Below are 18,034 nucleotides of genomic sequence, written 5' to 3'. Positions count from 1 at the left end.
GTGTCCCTTCACAGCAATGAAAATGTGACCAAGACAGTTTGGTTAAAAAAAAAAAATCTTGTTTATGTAAGGTTCTCTGTCTCCTGGAGATTGTAAGCTGTAGTTGAAATAGCCCCAATTCTTCAGTGGTCCTTACAGTTTTCACACTAGGGATTCAGTTCCAAATGAACGAAGAAGAGCTTCTGTCTCAAATCTGACCCAGAGTGTGCCCGCCTCCCTCCCAGCCTAACCTGGCTAGTGCTTGCTTGATGCAGACTCAGCTGCTCTGGATAGACCCAGCTTCTCTGTCTGCTGTTGGCTGGGATTATAGTAGCTATATCCTGAAAAACAGGTTTGAAGACCAGACTTCCTCCTGCTCTGACCACAATGGAAAGCCATGCTAGGATAGTCTGAATTTGAATTGAGTGGGAAAGGCTTGGGAAGCCCCCTTGGGTCCACACCTTTCCAGGTTCTCCCTTGCATCCCCAGGGCCTATTGCACAGCAGGGCTCTGGAAGTGTTTGTCAAATCAACCTTGGCCCTGTTTCATCCCCAGGGAAACAAACTAAGGGGAGATTTAATTCTGAGCTCTGGTGCCTTTGGCTTACAGTGTGTCTAGAGATAACTGATGAACTTTGTCTTGAACGCCTGTCACTGGAATTTCTCCAAGAGAAGGAGCCACCATAATTGAGCTTAACAGTGTAGACAAATGGCATGTAACAGTAATACAATGTGAGCCTCGTCCCCAATAAAAACCATTACAGTAGCCACACAAAATAGCAAGAGGCAAACAGAATCATTTTGACATTTATTGACCTCAATATCTACAATATGCTTTAAATTATTTATGGGCAATTTACCTTCTTTTTCATACAACAGTTCTGAAATTTGGTGTGTATTTTACATTTAAAGTGGGTCTCCATTTGGATCAGTCACATCTTAGATACTCAGTAGCCCTATGTGGCCAGAGCCTGCCATATTGTTTTAAGAAGTGAGACACCTAGGTAAGTGCTTCTGAGGGAGCTCAAGAGGGGCACTGACACTGATATTGAAATGGCAACTAGTAAAATGTAAGACGCGTGCTTCCTGATTCTCTGGAAAAATCTAGACATTATAGGAAAGTCAAACAATTTCTCTCCTTCATTGGTAAGAGTGCTCTGTGAGTGAGAAAATTGGTGGAGTGCTGGAATTTTCCACTGGGCACTGTTCAGAGAGAGGGGCCAGTGAAGATCTCTTCTGCTTTCTTGGCCTTTGGAGCTGTTGAGAGGACTTTGGATGGGAAAGAATGTCACTGGCAATGATGCTCCATGATAATCTCTATATCTCATGGCTGGCAATGGGACAGCAGGAACTACAAAGCTTACAATGTAGACCTATAAAGGAAATGGAGACGGGAAACAAACCAGGCTTGGTGGAGGCTGTGAATATTAAGACCAAGCCTTGGAGGACAGGTCTTGTGGGCACATGATGTCTATAATGACTCAGAGAGTAGACAGATCAGAGGATACTCAGGAATAGCAGGTTCTCCCCTCAGTATTGGTCTTGTCCAGTCTGGTCTAGGTATGAGATGGTGGTGGACAAAAAGAAATTAGAAAGAGCACAGACATTCAAGGAGCCTACTGAAGAGGCTGGAATTTGCCTTTAAGCTGTAGACTGCAATTGCTATGCTTAGAAGATCAATGGTTAAGCTGGGCGGTGGTGGCACACGCCTTTAATCCCAGCACTTGGGAGGCAGAGGCAGGCGGATCTCTGTGAGTTCGAGACCAGCCTGGTCTACAAGAGCTAGTTCTAGGACAGGCTCCAAAACCACAGAGAAACCCTGTCTCGAAAAACCAAAAAAAAAAAAAAAAAAAAAAAAAAAGAAGATCAATGGTTGGCATACCATGAAAGGGAGCTCCCCGACTAGGGCCAGGACCCAGAAACAGGATGGCCCAGAGACCTAGGATAGAATAGGAAAGAAGCAAACAAAACAAAAAGAACCATGACAAACAATGAAATGATTCTTAATGATACTCTGCCATACTCATAGATTGGTGCCTAGCCCAACTGTTATCAGAGGTCAGAGGGGCTTTGCCCAGCAACTGGTGGAAACAGAAGCAGACCCACAACTGAACATTAGATAGAGCTCAGGGAATCCCGAAGAAGAGGAGGAAGGATTGTAGGAGCCAGTGGGGTCAAGGGAATCATAAGAAAACCCACAGAATCAACTAACCTGGGTTCACAGGGGCTCACAGAGACCGAGACAGTCAGGGAGCTTTCAGTTTTCACCTAGGCCCTCTGCATATAAGTGACAGTTGTATAGCTTGGTCTTCTTGAGGGGCTCCTAACAGTGGGAACAGGGGCTGTCTTTGACTCTTTTTCTGACTTTTGGGACTCTATTCATCCTATTAGGTTGCCCTGCCCAGCCTTAATACAAGGGAGAGGTGGTTAGTCTTACTGCAACTTGATATGCCAAGCTTTCTTCATAGCCATGGGGAGGCCTGCCCTTTCTTGCACAGAAATGGTGAAGGAGTGGGTTAGGGGGTGGGGACAGAAGGAGAGGGAGGGAAGGAACTGGGAAGAGACTGCGGTCAGGATGTAAAAACAAACAAACAAAAGATGAGTGGCTGGATGACTCGGGTAGAAACAGAGTGGTCAGTCCAGGTGTGATGTCATGGTCAGCCCAGGTGTGACGTCATGGTCAGCCCAGGTGTGACGTCATGGTTAGTCCAGGTGTGATGTCATGGTTAGTCCAGGTATGATGTCATGGTCAGTCCAGGTGTGACGTCATGGTCAGCCCAGGTGTGATGTCATGGTTAGTCCAGGTATGATGTCACTGTCAGTCCAGGTGTGACGTCATGGTCAGCCCAGGTGTGACGTCATGGTTAGTCCAGGTGTGATGTCATGGTCAGTCCAGGTGTGATGTCATGGTCAGTCCAGGTGTGATGTCATGGTCAGTCCAGGTATGATGTCACTGTCAGTCCAGGTGTGATGTCATGGTTAGTCCAGGTATGATGTCACTGTCAGTCCAGGTGTGACGTCATGGTCAGCCCAGGTGTGACGTCATGGTTAGTCTAGGTGTGATGTCATGGTTAGTCCAGGTTTGATGTCATGGTCAGTCCAGGTGTGATGTCATGGTCAGTCCAGGTGTGATGTCATGGTCAGTCCAGGTGTGATGTCATGGTTAGTCCAGGTGTGATGTCATGGTTAGTCCAGGTATGATGTCATGGTCAGTCTAGGGGTGATGTCATCCATTTGAGGGGTAACTGTGGCTGGGTGACTGGCAGCAGTGGGGGCAGAGGAGATGGCACTAGAGAGATTTTAGAGGGAATGGACTAAATGTGGTGGATTGCTTGTGTGGGGGATTTTGGGTGGGGAGGGAGGATGGGAGAGAGGAAGCACCTTGAGAAATTCCCAAGTCTTTATATTGGACAATCGCATAGAAGATGATTGTGCTTAGTGAGCAGATCAAATATTTGACTCAGAATGAAGGGAGGAGGGATTGAGCCTCTAAGCCAAGGCATCAAGATTTCTGAGGAGGGCTCAGAAGAGATGGCTCAGCAGATAGCAGTGCTTGCTGTGCAAGCGTGAGGACCTGAGTTCACAGCTCAAACACACATGCAATGTCGAGCATGGCCACATACAGCTGTTTGCTGAGCACTGTGGGTAGATGGGGGTGCAGACAAGAACATCGGTAGAGCTTGCTGGTCACCGTCCTAGCACCAGGCTCAGTGAGAAACTCTATCTCAAGGTAACAAGGCAGATAGTAGTAGAGCAGGGTACCTGGATTTCTGGACAGGAAAGAATAATTGAAATTGAATTTCTTTTAGAGACATCTGAGAGGCTGTTGGCTTGCCGGGTTAGAGTTTTGTGTTTCCCTTTTCGACCTCAGTCTTGTTTCCCATTTGTAAAATGGAAATAATAATTCTTGTTTGTAGAATGTGCTGACAAAAGAAAATGCAGTGATAGATGCAGAGGCATTTTAGAAGGAAAACACTCAATTAGCATTACTGTTGCATTTATTAGAAAGGAGTTGGAAAATCCTTATCACTGTTACAAAAATCAAGCCCAAGGCCCTGGGCTATAGAGAGATAATTATATAGAGATAATTGTTTCAAAAGAAATTTGCTGCAAAGACAAAAGGCCTGAGTTCTGGAAGCCTATGACAGCTCCAGGCATTTAAGTCATCGTGCACGCATTTGTTCAGTCAAGTGCCCATCATTTGTGGAGCACCTAATGTGTTGGGTTGATACTGATGTACTGCATGAACATAGTTCGCTTTTGTATTAAGAAGTAGAATAGGCATGCCAACAATAAGTGTATATTACAAGGGCCTGTGGCTACCTTCTGAATGTTTTAGATAGCATTTTATACTTCAAAACTCCCTTATAGTAAGCATGACTATTCTCTTATTATTGACATAAAGGCCAAGGAACAGGCAGGTGAGCTTGCATGACCTAGGAAGCCTCATCAGGGTTCTAGAACTCAAACTAGAGATGTCTAGATTTTATCTCAATGTTGATGATCCCAGTAACTCTAAATGAGAGGGAGAGGTGGCTCCACAGCTGAGTAAAGTCACTGCTGTTCAGAGTCTGAATCCTAGTATCCAGATTTGGCAGCTCAGAAATTCCGGTATTTCCAGCTCTAGGGAATCTGATGCCTCTCACCTCCGGCCTTCTTGGGCACCTGTGAGCACTCGCATTCATCCATGTAAACACAATAAAGCAAATCTTTGGGGTTGGAGAGATGCCTCAGTGGCTAAAAGCACTTGCAATTCTTGCAGAGTACATAAGTTCAGGTCCCAGCACCTATAGTAGGTGGCTCACAACCACTTGTACCTCTATCTCCAAGGGGTATAGCGCCCTCTTCTGGCATCCTAGGGCACTGTACTCACACAAGCATATACACAAATGCAGATAAATGAAAATTAAATCTTAAGATCAGATTGTTGAATGTTTTTTAGATGTAAGATTCTATTCTGTTCGGAAATTTGCTTTTTAAGTCAAGTGTCCTGACACCAAAAACTCTGGATTCCTGTAGGTGTCTGTATATCCAGCTTATTAAATGACACTTAACCAGCACCAAGTTTGTTACCTGTGTTTTTACAGCTAACCAAAAGAGTTGGTATTGGTATCCATTCTATCGAATAGATGACAGAGCTGATGCCCAGAGGGGCTAAGTGGCTTTCCAGAGTTCACATGAGGAAGGATACAAATGAAGTGTCTTGAGAGTTCGGAGAAGAGCCACTTAGTGGCTGCCCTGACAGGGTAGGGGAAGGTGTCCAAACCCACAGAAGAGGATGCGTCTCTGGTGAATGCTGAGTGCACACAAATGAAATGCCCAGAGCAAGTGTGTGAAGTGGAGCAGGATTGGCCTGGGGTCATCAGTCATTCTCTACTGTCTGGGGTTGGCAACATTGTCCTGTCCACACACAGGAACCCAGTGACTCGTCTAGTTCTTATTGGCTTCTAGGGGACTCCAAAGAAGACTGATTCCTCTCTCTATGACAGAAGGATTGGGGTCTGATTCCATTGAGCTAAATTGTGCTGTAAATGAGAGACCATATTTCTTAATGTCACTGGCCCTACAGTCCCCCAAATGGTAAATGGAATTAATACTATTATTGGACACCAATTATCATGGGGAAATAGCTGAGGCCAAGCACAAACAGTTCTTATTACAGCGTGGCACCCAGGGATCGCGCAGCAGTGTTAGACGTCACGATGGCAGCCCTTCATAGGCTAATTCCCCATGGGATCTCCCGGATGGCAGTTTTGACGTACAAGTGCTTACATTTGCAGGTGGAGAAGCTGACTCACAAGTCCCAGGAGGAGTCTGGTCAGCTTGGTGCATGTGACGAGTGGGGGTTTGCAGTGGGTTCTCCAGATGTTGGCTGCGGCACTAGCTCCTGGAATAAAATCAACCTTCAAACCCTGCAGCTTAACATTACATGGGCTTGAGCGTTACTCGTCAGTGGTAGTTCAAAGTGGGTCTTCCCTGGTGGAGCAGTTAGGGGATGGTTTCAAAATTCAGGTCTTACCTGTGGCTTAGCTCCCTCCTCTGGAGCCATGCCATCTTCTGTATGTATCCAGTGGATGAAGGAGGGAACACAGAGGCACTGGGAGGGGCAGCAGAGCCATTGGTCAAGGTGTAACAGGTACAGCACTTCATCCACACTCACTCCCCGGCTTGTCACATGGCCACATCTAACTGCAAGGAATACTGAGGACAGTGGGTCCACTCGTGTGCCCACAAAGAAGAGGGAACAGCATTCACAAGGAACTAACCAGTGCCTTTATCTTTGATCATGTCAAGTGCTCTCTGAATTTGCTCAAGATGCCCTAGACCAGTGGTTCTCAACCTTCCTAATGCTGTGACCCTGTAATACAGTTCCTCACATTGTGGTGTCTCCAGCCATAAAATTATTTTTGTTGCCACTTCATAACTGTAATTTTACTACTGTCATGAATTATAACGTAAACATCTGTGTTTTCAGATGGTCTTAGGCAACCCCAGCGAAAGGGCCATTTTTCCTCCATAGGGGTCACAACTCACAGGCTGTCCTAGATCCTTTCTGATTAGTCTGAGTCCATTCTGCACGACAAACAGTCTGCAGACTTCTAGGATGAGTTTCATCCATCCTGCTGCAAACCATGAAGAGCGTATCCAGTGCTCCGTGTGGCTTGGATGTGAACTGTCCCCACAGCCTCATGAGCTGTTTACTTGCTCCTGCAGCTGGTGATGCTATCTTGGCAGATGCTCAAAACCTCAGGAGAATTTTGAAAGAAACTCTAAGCTGGGCTCCTTTTGGCACAGGGATGGGTTCATGGCAGACTACCCATGTCCTGTTGGCTCCTTCTTAGAAGTGGAGGTTGTTCTGTAACAGCCAGGAATTCCCAGGCCAGGGAAGTTTTTCCTGCAATGTTCTGCTTCTCCATTCCACTCCCCTAAAATCCAGCCCCACTGGTGTGCCTGGTAGCGACTGAGCCATTGACTCCTGTCTTGTAAGGCTCAAGGAGTGATCGCTGATAAAATGCGGTCCATGGAAGACAGCCACCTGCTGGAGGGCGTCTTTGAATGTTAGAGGTGAAGCCATGCAAAGCCTTGTGTGGAACGATTTTCCAGCCTTACACAGTCAGCTCTTGTCTGTACTCCTCTTGGGCCAATATATCGGCACAAGGACACAACCTTATCTCAACTCCCTCTTTGTGTGTAAGCATGCTATACTTTCAGGTGGCAGGGCATTAACTTATGTTTTTGGAAATACTGTTCACCCTTAGTTCTTATTGTGGCACTAACACATCTTCTGGCTATTCTGTACTGCAAGTGTGAGGTGTGCATACTATTCACTAGCCATTTATGCATTCATTCATCCCTATCCATGTATCTGCTGGTTGTTCTGTACTGTGAGGTGTGAGGTGTGCATACCACCCCTAGCCAATGCCCTCTTCACTTTTGTAACTCTCTGAAATGTTAACACTGTCCCTAGTTGGAAGAAAAAAGGCTTGAGTTCAAAGAATGTAAGCAACACTTCCAATATCATGCAATTGCAGTTGGCTCACAGACCCTGATGGACTGGCTGTACCTTTAACCCTCTGTCTATCCTGAAGGATACTTGGGGTTTTGATGATAAGCTCTCATTTTGTCTGCTTATGAACCCAATTCATGAGGAAAGAGGCATATTTGGTTCATGAGTGATAGAGGCACAAGGTAAAGGGCCCACATTTAGTGATGGCCTTTATTCTGAATCTGGAGGTGGCCTGGGACATCAAGACAAAAGACAAGAAGCACATGTGTGTGTCTGTGTGTCTGTCTGTCTAGTTTTGTTATAAAGCTCCCAAAGCAAATTGAGGAAATCCCATAATCATATACAAATTTAATCACACCTCAAAGGCTCTACTCCTGTGGTCAGATTATGTCTGTATCGCGCGCGCGCGCGTGTGTATGTGTGTGTATAGCGTGTGTGTGTGTATATATATAGTGTATGTGTATGCATAATATATATATATATACATATATATATAGTGTGTGTGTGTGTGAGAGAGAGAGAGAGAGAGAGATTTGAGACAGAGTCTCATATCATATATCTCAGGCTAGTCTTGAACTCCCTATGTAGCTGAGGATAAGCTTGGGGTCCAGATCCTCCTGCTTACACCTCCCAGGCACGAGTTACCACACTTGTACTTATATGGTGCAGGGCATGGTCCAAGCGCTCTACTAAGCCACATCTCTTTGCTCTTAACACCTCCAACGTGGCATTAAATTTTAGCACAGGAAACTTGGGGGGCATTTGCAGCATATTCAGATTCTAGCAGAAGGCATTCTGGAGTCTCCTTTGCCAGCGGGATGCTGCCAGGGTCTTTCACCTCTACTCTTGGTGCCGCTGGGCAACCACTGTACCTCCAATGAGAAATGAGGTCATCGGGGAGGGAAACACTCCCTGCTCCTTTATTGAATCCAATCATTTACATCTCATTGAACCCAATCAAATTAGCCACTTATCCCATTAAAGTGGCCAGAGAGGGATTGTGTGGAGCAGTGCTAATTCAATAGGAAAGAGGGGGCCGACTGAGTGCGCTGTGTCACGGATTCTGACATCTGTTCTCAAGAGGTGGAAGTCTAATGTCTCCTCTGCCCGCCATGGTCTGAATCACCTTTTCCAGAGAGCTCTGCTGGGTGCCCATTGTGGTAAAGGAGAAGGAGCTAGAGAGGCTGGGATTGGATGATCCAGATGAGGGAAAGTGGTGATGGAGGAGCCTAATTTGAAGATAGGGTGGTGGGAAAACCTATGGTTTGGCATCAGACCATGTGACTTTGGGCAAATCATTTGACTTTCCTTGATTTGAGGATCCCCATCCTCACTGGTTAGGGAGGGGACAGGAATATTTACCAAAGAGGGTTGTCACAGCCATGTCACTCACAGGCAGTGTTGTAGACAGAATCTTTCCTTTAGCCATGTCTTAATTCCTCTTGCAACATTGAGGAGAAAGCCCCCATATCAGTATCAGACTGCCTGATACTGCGAACTCTTTGATCCTTCAGTGGGTATTGGCTATTAGGACACTGTTGATTGATAGAACTGACCAGGCTTGCATTGAGTCCCTTCCTAAGCCTGTGGCTGTCTTGGGGTTTCTGTTGCTGCGCTAAAACACTATGCCCAGAAGCAACTTGGTGTGGAAAGACTTTGTCTTAGTTTACACGTCCACATCACAGTCTGTGATTAAAGGAAGTCAGAGCAGGAGCCTGATGCAGAGCTTGGCCTCCATGGCTGGCTCAGTTTGCTTTCTTACAGCTCCCAGAACCACCTGCCTAGGAGTTGGCACCGCCCACAGTGAGGTGAGGCCTCTCACATCAATTTTCAATCAAGAAAATGAACCACGGGCCTGCCCTCAGGCCAGCCTCATGGGGGCATTTTATCAATTGAGGTTTCCTACTCCAAAGTGACTCTGGCTGTTGTCAAATTAACAAAACACTAGCCAGGATAACTAATTCCTTGTCATCTGGGAAGAGGGCATCTTAACTGAGAAAATGCCTTGATAGGCAAATACTTAGGGCCTTTCTTGGTTGATAATTTATATGGGAGGTCCCAGCTCACTGTAGGCAGTGCCATCTCTGGGCAGGTGGTCCAGGGGTATGTAAAAAATCAGACTGAGCAAAGCCAGGAAGGAGTGTTTCTCCATGGTCTCTGCATCAGTTCTTGCCTTCCGGTTCTTTTTTTTTTTTTTAAAGGCAAAGGGAATTTATTCAATGAAATTACAGCAGAAAAATCCTCAAATCTAAAGAATGAATAAATATTAAAATACAAATGGTAGTAAAACCCCTAATAGATGCAACCAGAGAAGAAGGTCTTCACAAAATAGTCAAGATATCAAGAGCACACATATAGGAATATATATATATATATATATATATGTATATATATGTATACATGTATGTATATATGTACATGCATGTGACAATGAGAAAAGGAGCATGGACTTGTGTTCCTGCCCTGACTTCCATGGATCATGAGCTAAAAGCTGTAATATGAAATAAACCCCTTCCTCCTCAAATTGCTTTTGGTCATGGTGTCTTATTGCAACAACAGAAGCCCTAACTAAGACTGTGATCTTGGACAAAGTGGCTTACCCACTCTGTGTCGTATAAATGAGAACAGTGGTAGTTCCTGCCTTGTAGGCTTTTTTGAGGTTGATGAACATGGTCTAGCTCACAATAGACAGTAAGTACTGGTTCATATCATTTTCTTCACTTTATCCTCCTTCCTGCTATTGCTTCTGCTAAACCTCTGTGCCTTCAGGAGTTCATTCGTTAGGAAAAAATGTACTTCTAAATTGGGCCACACTTTCTCTAACCTTGGGACCTTTGCGCGTGCTCTTTATCCAATTGGCACTTTTATTTCTTAGACTTCTTCCCAAACAGATCTCACCTCTTCTCACGGGCCTCAGCTGATGTCTCTCCTACCAGGAAGACCTACCCCCTTCTTACATTCCCTTCTCTGTGTTTTCCTATCAAAGCATTTTGTAGTTTGTCTTTTTCCTTTGTTGAGATGGGCAAGATTGAAGCTCCTGGTCTGTCTTGTGTTTCTTCAGTCTTTCTGTCCCTGCTTCCTGCATTCCTTCCCCCACTTGCTGCTTTCCTGACCTGCTTTTTTCCCTTATGTTGCCTTCCTGTATTCCTGACCCGCTTCCTACCTTTCTGCCCCATTTCCTGTCTGTCTGCTCTGCTTCCTGTATTCCTTCCCTGCTTCCTATATTCCTGACCCCCACTGCCTTCCCTGTTGGTGTAGGAGGTCCTTCTTTCTATGTGTTGCTTGTATTGGCCTCATAGGGCAGAACCTAGGTAGATGGAGAAGACAGAACTGAATTCTGGGAGGAAGAAAGCAGAGTCAGAGAGACATCATGGGGCTGCCAGAGACAGACATGTCAAATCTTTCCCAGTAAGCCACTGCCATGTGGCAATATACAGATTAGTAGAAATGGGTTAAATTAATATAAGAGTTAGCCAATAAAAAGTTAGAGCTAATGAGCCAAACAGTGATTTAATTAATACAGTTTCTGTGGGTTAAATTATTTAAGAGTTAACCAACAAGAAGTTAGAGCTAATGGGCCAAGCAGCGATTTAATTAATATAGTTACGTGTGGTTATTTTGGAGTTAAGCTAGCCGGGCCATCGGGACAAACAAGTGGGCCCTCCCCTGCAACACCCTGTTTCCTTGCCCTTTTGCTCTGTCTTCTGTATTTCTGCCCTGCTTCCCGTTTTCCTTCATTTCTTTATTCCTTTTATTTTTGAGACAAGGTCTCACTAATTAGCTCAGGTTAGCCTTGAATTCATGATCCTTCTGCCTCAGCCTTCCAGATGTTGAATGATACATGTACACCACCATTTCTGGCTAGTATCTTGCTTATTCTTGTATCTGCAGCTGCTTACATGAGTCTGGACCTAGTAGTGGTTTCTGGGAGTTCACAAAGAGCCCGAGAGAGTTCCATGAACTTCAAATATGTTGGTTCACTTAGTGCCCAGAACTTTCTGAGATGTTTGATCTTATTATTAGCAGGATTATTGAAAAACAATTGCTATACAGTAAGTTGTACATGTTTAAGGGTTGAAGTGATTTTTGTTTGAGACAAGATCTCTTTATGTAGCCCTGGATGCCCTGGAACTCTCTACGCAGACTAGGCTTGCCTCAAACTTACTAAGATCCACTTGCCCATGTCACCACACCAAGCTCCTGTGATAAATTTAACCATGCATGTCTATTTGAAAAACAAAGCCATGATGAAGGTAACGGCCATGCCCATCAACCTCAGACATCCCCCGTGTGCTTCTGTAATCTCCCTATTCCCTTACCTTCTTGCTGCCACGATCTCTAAGACTGTAGAATATTTGCATTTTTTTGAAAAACTTTTTAAAATTAAATCAGAAAATGGATTCCTTTTGTCTGACTGATTTCACACTGCGTAATCATTCCTAAGTCTATCCACTATGTTGAATATACCTGTGTTCATCATCTTTCACTTCCGGGTCATACACCATTGTATAGCTATGGCCGGTTCATTTATCTGTTTGCATGTTGTTGTCTTTGGTTGCTTTTGGTTTGGGGTTATCCCAAAGGTACGGTCCAAGTTGTTACCTTGGCTTTGAGTGAGGACCCCACCATCAGCAAGAGCAGGGAACTTGCCTAGTGCGCTCTCCCCAGCTGCCACTCACTTGCTGCAGCTCTAAGCCCGGACCTCCAGTCCTTCACTGTCCTTCTTCCATTTTCAAGGGTGTTCCTGGAATGCTATAAAGCACAGCCTTATCATTGCATCATTTCACGACAAATGTGTCAGTTCACCTCTCCGGTGGACCTTAAAATCCTGGGCGAAGTGGAGTTAGAGGCGTGGCATGTCCCCGCCCCACCCCCTATGACCTGGTTGCATGAACTCCCTTCTCCAGGCTCCTTCCTCCTCCCTGCCAGGGGATTTGAAACAAATCTCAGCCACCTTTATAATTTATCTCTAAATGCTGCATGCTTTTCATAGGAGATGAGGAGTGTCTAAGGCAAAGGAAGAGCCAGGGAGCCATCGTCACACCTGGGGGCGCGACCAGAGAGTCTCCCCTCAGGTCATTTGGTACTCAGCTGACAGTCTCCATTTCCCAGTTGTCTCTTCTCTTTCCCTCCCTCTCTCTCCCTCTGCCTTTCCCTTTCCTTTTCTCTTTTACAATCTGTTTGAATCAGAATGCAAACAAGGACCATATGTCACCATTGATTAGATATCTCTAAAGTCTGTTTTAATCCATATATTCTCCCGCCCCTGCTTTCTCCTCCTGCAGTTTATTTTTTGGAGAAAGTCGCTGATAAAGCTATATTTTACATAACCTCCTTCCTGTGGCCATTCTTACAGAATTCAGGACTATGCTCGGCGCCTTCAGGGCCTGCCTGTCTTCTTCTGCCCCCACCCGTGCTGGAAGCACCTTCAGATTTATTTTCAGTGACATTGGTGTGCAGTCTAACTGCATTGGGTGGGGGTTCTGAAACCTTCACTTGCCCTGCAGTACACTCCATACCCTAAAGGCTGTGCTGAAGAATACGGGGCACTGCCCACTGGATCCTGGCTCCTTTCCAAGTAACCAGGCTGTGAGTGGCTGTCGGATGAGATAGAAGGAGTGAATGGCAAGAAGTAAGGGAGTGGGTAACTAGGAAGAAGCAGGCAGGCGAGGAGAGGTCCTAACGCGGCTGAACATGGGGTATCTTTTTCACTGGCAACTAATTGAGTTCTTTCTCCCCTCCCCATGAGTGTGTGTGTGTGTGTGTGTGTGTGTGTGTGTGTGTGTGTGCATGCGCGCACATGTACACAGCAGAATGGACCCTCGGGCAAAAACCCACACAAAACGGTGACAGATGAGCCTTTGTGATCCTGAGCTCTGGCAGCACACTCTGGCCTTGCTTCGGAGTGTGGTAGCTTTGGGTACGTCTCCTCTTGTGTGCTGAGTTTGCAGTGGTCCTTTCCCTTTGGGGCCACTGTATGGCTGTAATGCATTGATTTAGGGAAAGTGCCTGGACCCATGCCCGGTATTTTGTGAGGCTTCAATAAATGCTGATTCTTATCACGATAATCAGAGTTATTAAAACGAGGGTGGGGCTGGAGAGATAATACAGTCAGTAAACCACTAGCCTTGCAAGCATAGTGGTCCGGCCCCATCAAACACCTAGTGGGATGATGCATGCTTGCAATAGGAGCACTGGCGAGGCAGAGGCCAGAGAATCCCTGGACCTTGATGGCCAGCCAGCTTAGCCTGGGCATGGAGAGACCTGGTCTCAAAAACCAAGATGGATGTCTCCTGAAGAATACCACCCAAGGTTAAACTCTGGCCTCCACATGCACACATGAACATGCAACACTTGCAGGCATGGCTACATTTATATGAATACATATATATATATATATATATGTGCATGTGAATGCACTCACATATGCACACAGATGAACACATGTACATGTGAACGGATACATATGCCCATGAATACACACATGAACATGTGATCACACACACATGAATACTCATACATGCACACATGAACATGGAACACTTGCAGGCATGGCTACATTTATATGAATACATATATATATATATGTGCATGTGAATGCACTCACATGTGCACACAGATGAACACATGTACGTGTGATCACACACATGAATACTCACATACAAACATACATATGCCCATGAATACACACACGAACCTGTGATCACGCACACGAATACTCATACATGCACACATGAATACATACAGAAACACATGATAACACACACGTGCACATGAGAACACATATGCAAACAGATGTACACATGTACATATGGACGCACACATATGCTCATGAAGACACACATCAACACATGAACAAACACACACGTGAGAATACATGAGGGCATACATGGATACACATAGGTACACGTGATAACGCACATGTGTGCATGTGCACACATATGTAAACATGGGCATGCATACACTTGCACAGAAGGAGGGTGAATGAGGCATGACTTAGTTTGTGGTTCCCATCCTAGAGTGCGGCAGAGCAGGATCCACCTCTGCCTCCAATGATCCATCCCAAGTTCTCCTTGCACACTCTCTTTGTTCAGGCTCACTGTAGCCTCCAGCCCCCTCCACGTGCCTCTCCGTGAGTCTGGGCATGAGCTATTACTACATAAACGGACAGCACAGAAGTTATATTACTGGCACATCCAGGTTAAGTCAGAAAATACTTGTCCAAGTCCTGCCTGCTTACCTGCCCTTGGCTCAGTCTTGCCAACATGAAACCACTCAGTGCCTGCCATGTTTGGAAACCTACCTCCCAAGTCCTTTCCCATGCAAAACCAAGTACATCTGCCAGAAGCAATTAAGAAATTGCCACTCAACAGAGGCAACATGCTGTTGGAACCAGTTTCTGTATGCCATTAAATATTCATATCCCACTGATAGCGTTACAACCAGCGATCAGGACCCAAGTGCCCTTTTTGTGAATAACAGAATGGCCCTGACCAGCATCTTCTGTGGCCTCCCCTACTCTGTTAAATATTATGTGCTTTGTGATTTGTCCTTCATAGCTGTTCTGGGAGGATACCTATATTGTTCCCATTTTGCAGATGAGGAGAATGAGGCTGGGTAAAGCTAAGTCACAGGTGTGAGATCCCCGTAGGGTAGAAGTGGGATTGGGAGTGTTGGGGTTCCTAGCTGTTTGCCTCCTGTTGGTCAGGATAAACCTAGGAGGATGCTGCACAGCCAACTCCCACGTCAGCCTGGGGCAGAATTTGTCATTTGCTTCCTGTGCTGGGACTTACCCTCAACATGATTTTTATTTCAGAGATAAACACAGTGCGAAACAGCACAGCTGATCGGTAAAGCAAGAAGTCTGTGACAGTGCCGTGTGGGGTTAATATTTAGTGGTGTTTCCATAGAGATAAGCTTTATATATACATATGTGTGTGTTTGCCTTTTTAATGTTTTATTATTGATTTCTGAAGATATATTCCTCCCTCTTCGTTCCTCTGTTCCACCTTTCTTACCTTCCCTCTTCCTTCCTTCCTTCTTCCCTCCCTCCCCTCTCTCATTCTTTCTTTCTTGTGCTGTGTGGTGTATTTGTGTGTGTGCACGTGTCCTTCTGTGGACGCCCATATGGAGGCTAGAAGTCAATGTTGACTGAACTCCCTCTTATTTTTTTGACACAGGATCTCTCACTGAACCAGCTACTCATCAACTGGCTAAGGTAGCAGCTACCGAGGCCCAGAGGGACAGCACTGAGACGAAAGGCGTGTGTGTCATCGTGGTCATTTTTGCTTTGTTTTCTTTGTTTAAATGTGGGGATCTGAAGTCGCGTCCTTAAGCTTCTGCAGCAAGCTCTTTAGCAGCTGGACTGTCTGTCCCTGCCTTCTACTATTCTTTCTCACCCAGTTTTCTCTTCAGCCTGCTTTGAAAATTTTTTGGATACACACACACACACACACACACACACACACACACCATCTCCAAAGCCTCCACAGTTCTAACCACTTGTCCTGCACTCTGGTGGAGGGCAAAGAGTATTTTGGGGGTGTCAGCTCAAACAAGATTTCCTCTTTTTTTTCGTCCCTTGGGGAATTCCCATGAATAAGCCTACACTATAGGGTCCTGCGCTTAGGCTAAAGCTAAGCCCACTTAGTCTGTATTGGGACAATCAGACCATATCTCCTAAAGGTTTGGAGGTGGAACCTCTATTTCTGTTGGCTTTGAACTGGGGTGTGTGTGTGTCACTTTGGTGACTGTAGGGCCACTGTATTTGGTGAAATGTGTTTTCTAAGGGGAGGGACCAGTATTGTTGTCATGTAAGGGGACAAAAACCATCTGACTATATTCTATTCATCACGCTTTCTCTGCTGTCATCTTGGTGGAAGCAAGGTTACTCCTGGTCACAGGATTTCCAGTCCTAAGTGCCAATAATACTGGGCTCAGTGGTGTAGTCTCAGCCAACTGTGTTCAGTGCCTTGGGGAGCAAGTTGCAGAGAAGCTGGAACATACTAGAAGGAACTAGGAGTCCTTGGAGCACAGATTGATACCTGTTTTGAGGCAGGAACTATCCATAATGAACCTTGAGTGTCTTTTCATATTAGGAAGTCTGGAAGCTTCACAGGACCCTGAAGTCAGTTCAAGAGGACCCAGGAGCCGACTTTCAGGGGATCTCAGTGGCCATGGATGGAATAATATGAACATCAACAGAAACACTGAAGTGTGCTGCAAGCGCTTGCAATATGTTTAAATTCAGAAGTTTATTGCGAACCACTGCCTCCAAGCTCACGGGTCCCCTTTAGAAGCACCAGACTCGTGTGCACAGCATATAAACTGTAAAAACTCTCAAAACACTCAAGGTCCAAATCAGGAGCAGAAGGAGAGAGAGCATGAGCAAGGAACTCAGGACCGTGAGGGGTGCACCTACACACTGAGACAATGGGGATGTTCTATCGGGAACTCACCAAAACCAGCCGGCCTAGGTCTGAAAAAGCCTGGGATAAAACCGGACTTGCTGAACATTGTGGACAATGAGGACTACTGAGAACTCAAGAGCAATGGCAATGGGTTTTTGATCCTACTGCACGTATGGCTTTGTGGGAGCCTAGGCAGTTTGGATGCTCACCTTACTAGACCTGGATGGAGGTGGGTGGTCCTTGGACTTCCCACAGGTCAGGGAACCCTGATTGCTCTTTGGGCTGATGAGGGAGGGGGACTTGATCGGGGGAGGGGGACTTGATGGGGGGAGGGAGAGGGAAATGGGAGGCAGTGGCGGGAAGGAGGCAGAAATTTTTAATAAATAAATAAATTTAAAAAAGGAAAAAAACTGTAAAAACTGTTTATCAAGGTGAACAAGCATCGCAAAGACAAGCTTGTCTTTGCAGGTATTCTAGCTCATAATTGAAAATGGTTTGATAGAATGTGTACTAGGGATGACACCCAGGTACTGGACATACTAGGCAGGCTCTGTTGATTATACCTCATAAAACAAAGGTTTTAAGAAGTGTTTTCCAATGACCTCCCATGTTTGGCGACCACAGTCCAAGGCCTTCTGATGGTAGTGCATCCCATAACTGCAGACCACATAAAGAACTGGTACCACACAAAGCTTCGAGATCCAACTTCCAACTGCTAGAATTCCTGGAGCCAGAGGAGAATGCTAAATCCAGCTGTGCTGCAAAATCAGGAATGTAGACTGGTGGGAGAGCTAAAGATCAGATTTCCCATCTTCCTTTAGAGTTACTGTGTAGATGCTAGGGAGATGGAACAGTGGACAAAGTGTCTGCTCTGCACGTGACGGCCTGAGCATGAGTCCCCAGAACCCCGTGACAGGTGTCTGCAACCCTACAGCTGGAGAGGTAAGAGCAGAAGGTTTCTGGGGACTTGCTGGCCAGACAGTGTACCCTAAATGGCAAGCTCCAGGTTCAGTGAGATACAGGTCTCAAAACATAACGTGGGTGGGTGAGAGATGACTCAGCAGCTAAGAGCACCAGATGCTCTCCTAGAGGACCTGGGTTTGGTTTCTGGAACCCACACAGAGGCTCACAACTGTCTA

The sequence above is a fragment of the Microtus oregoni genome, unplaced genomic scaffold, assembly GCF_018167655.1.
Source record: "Microtus oregoni isolate MIOR12 unplaced genomic scaffold, Mior012 000016F_ref0000370, whole genome shotgun sequence".
In the NCBI taxonomy this organism is placed as follows: Eukaryota; Metazoa; Chordata; class Mammalia; order Rodentia; family Cricetidae; genus Microtus; species Microtus oregoni.
This window is presented reverse-complemented; position numbering follows the sequence as displayed.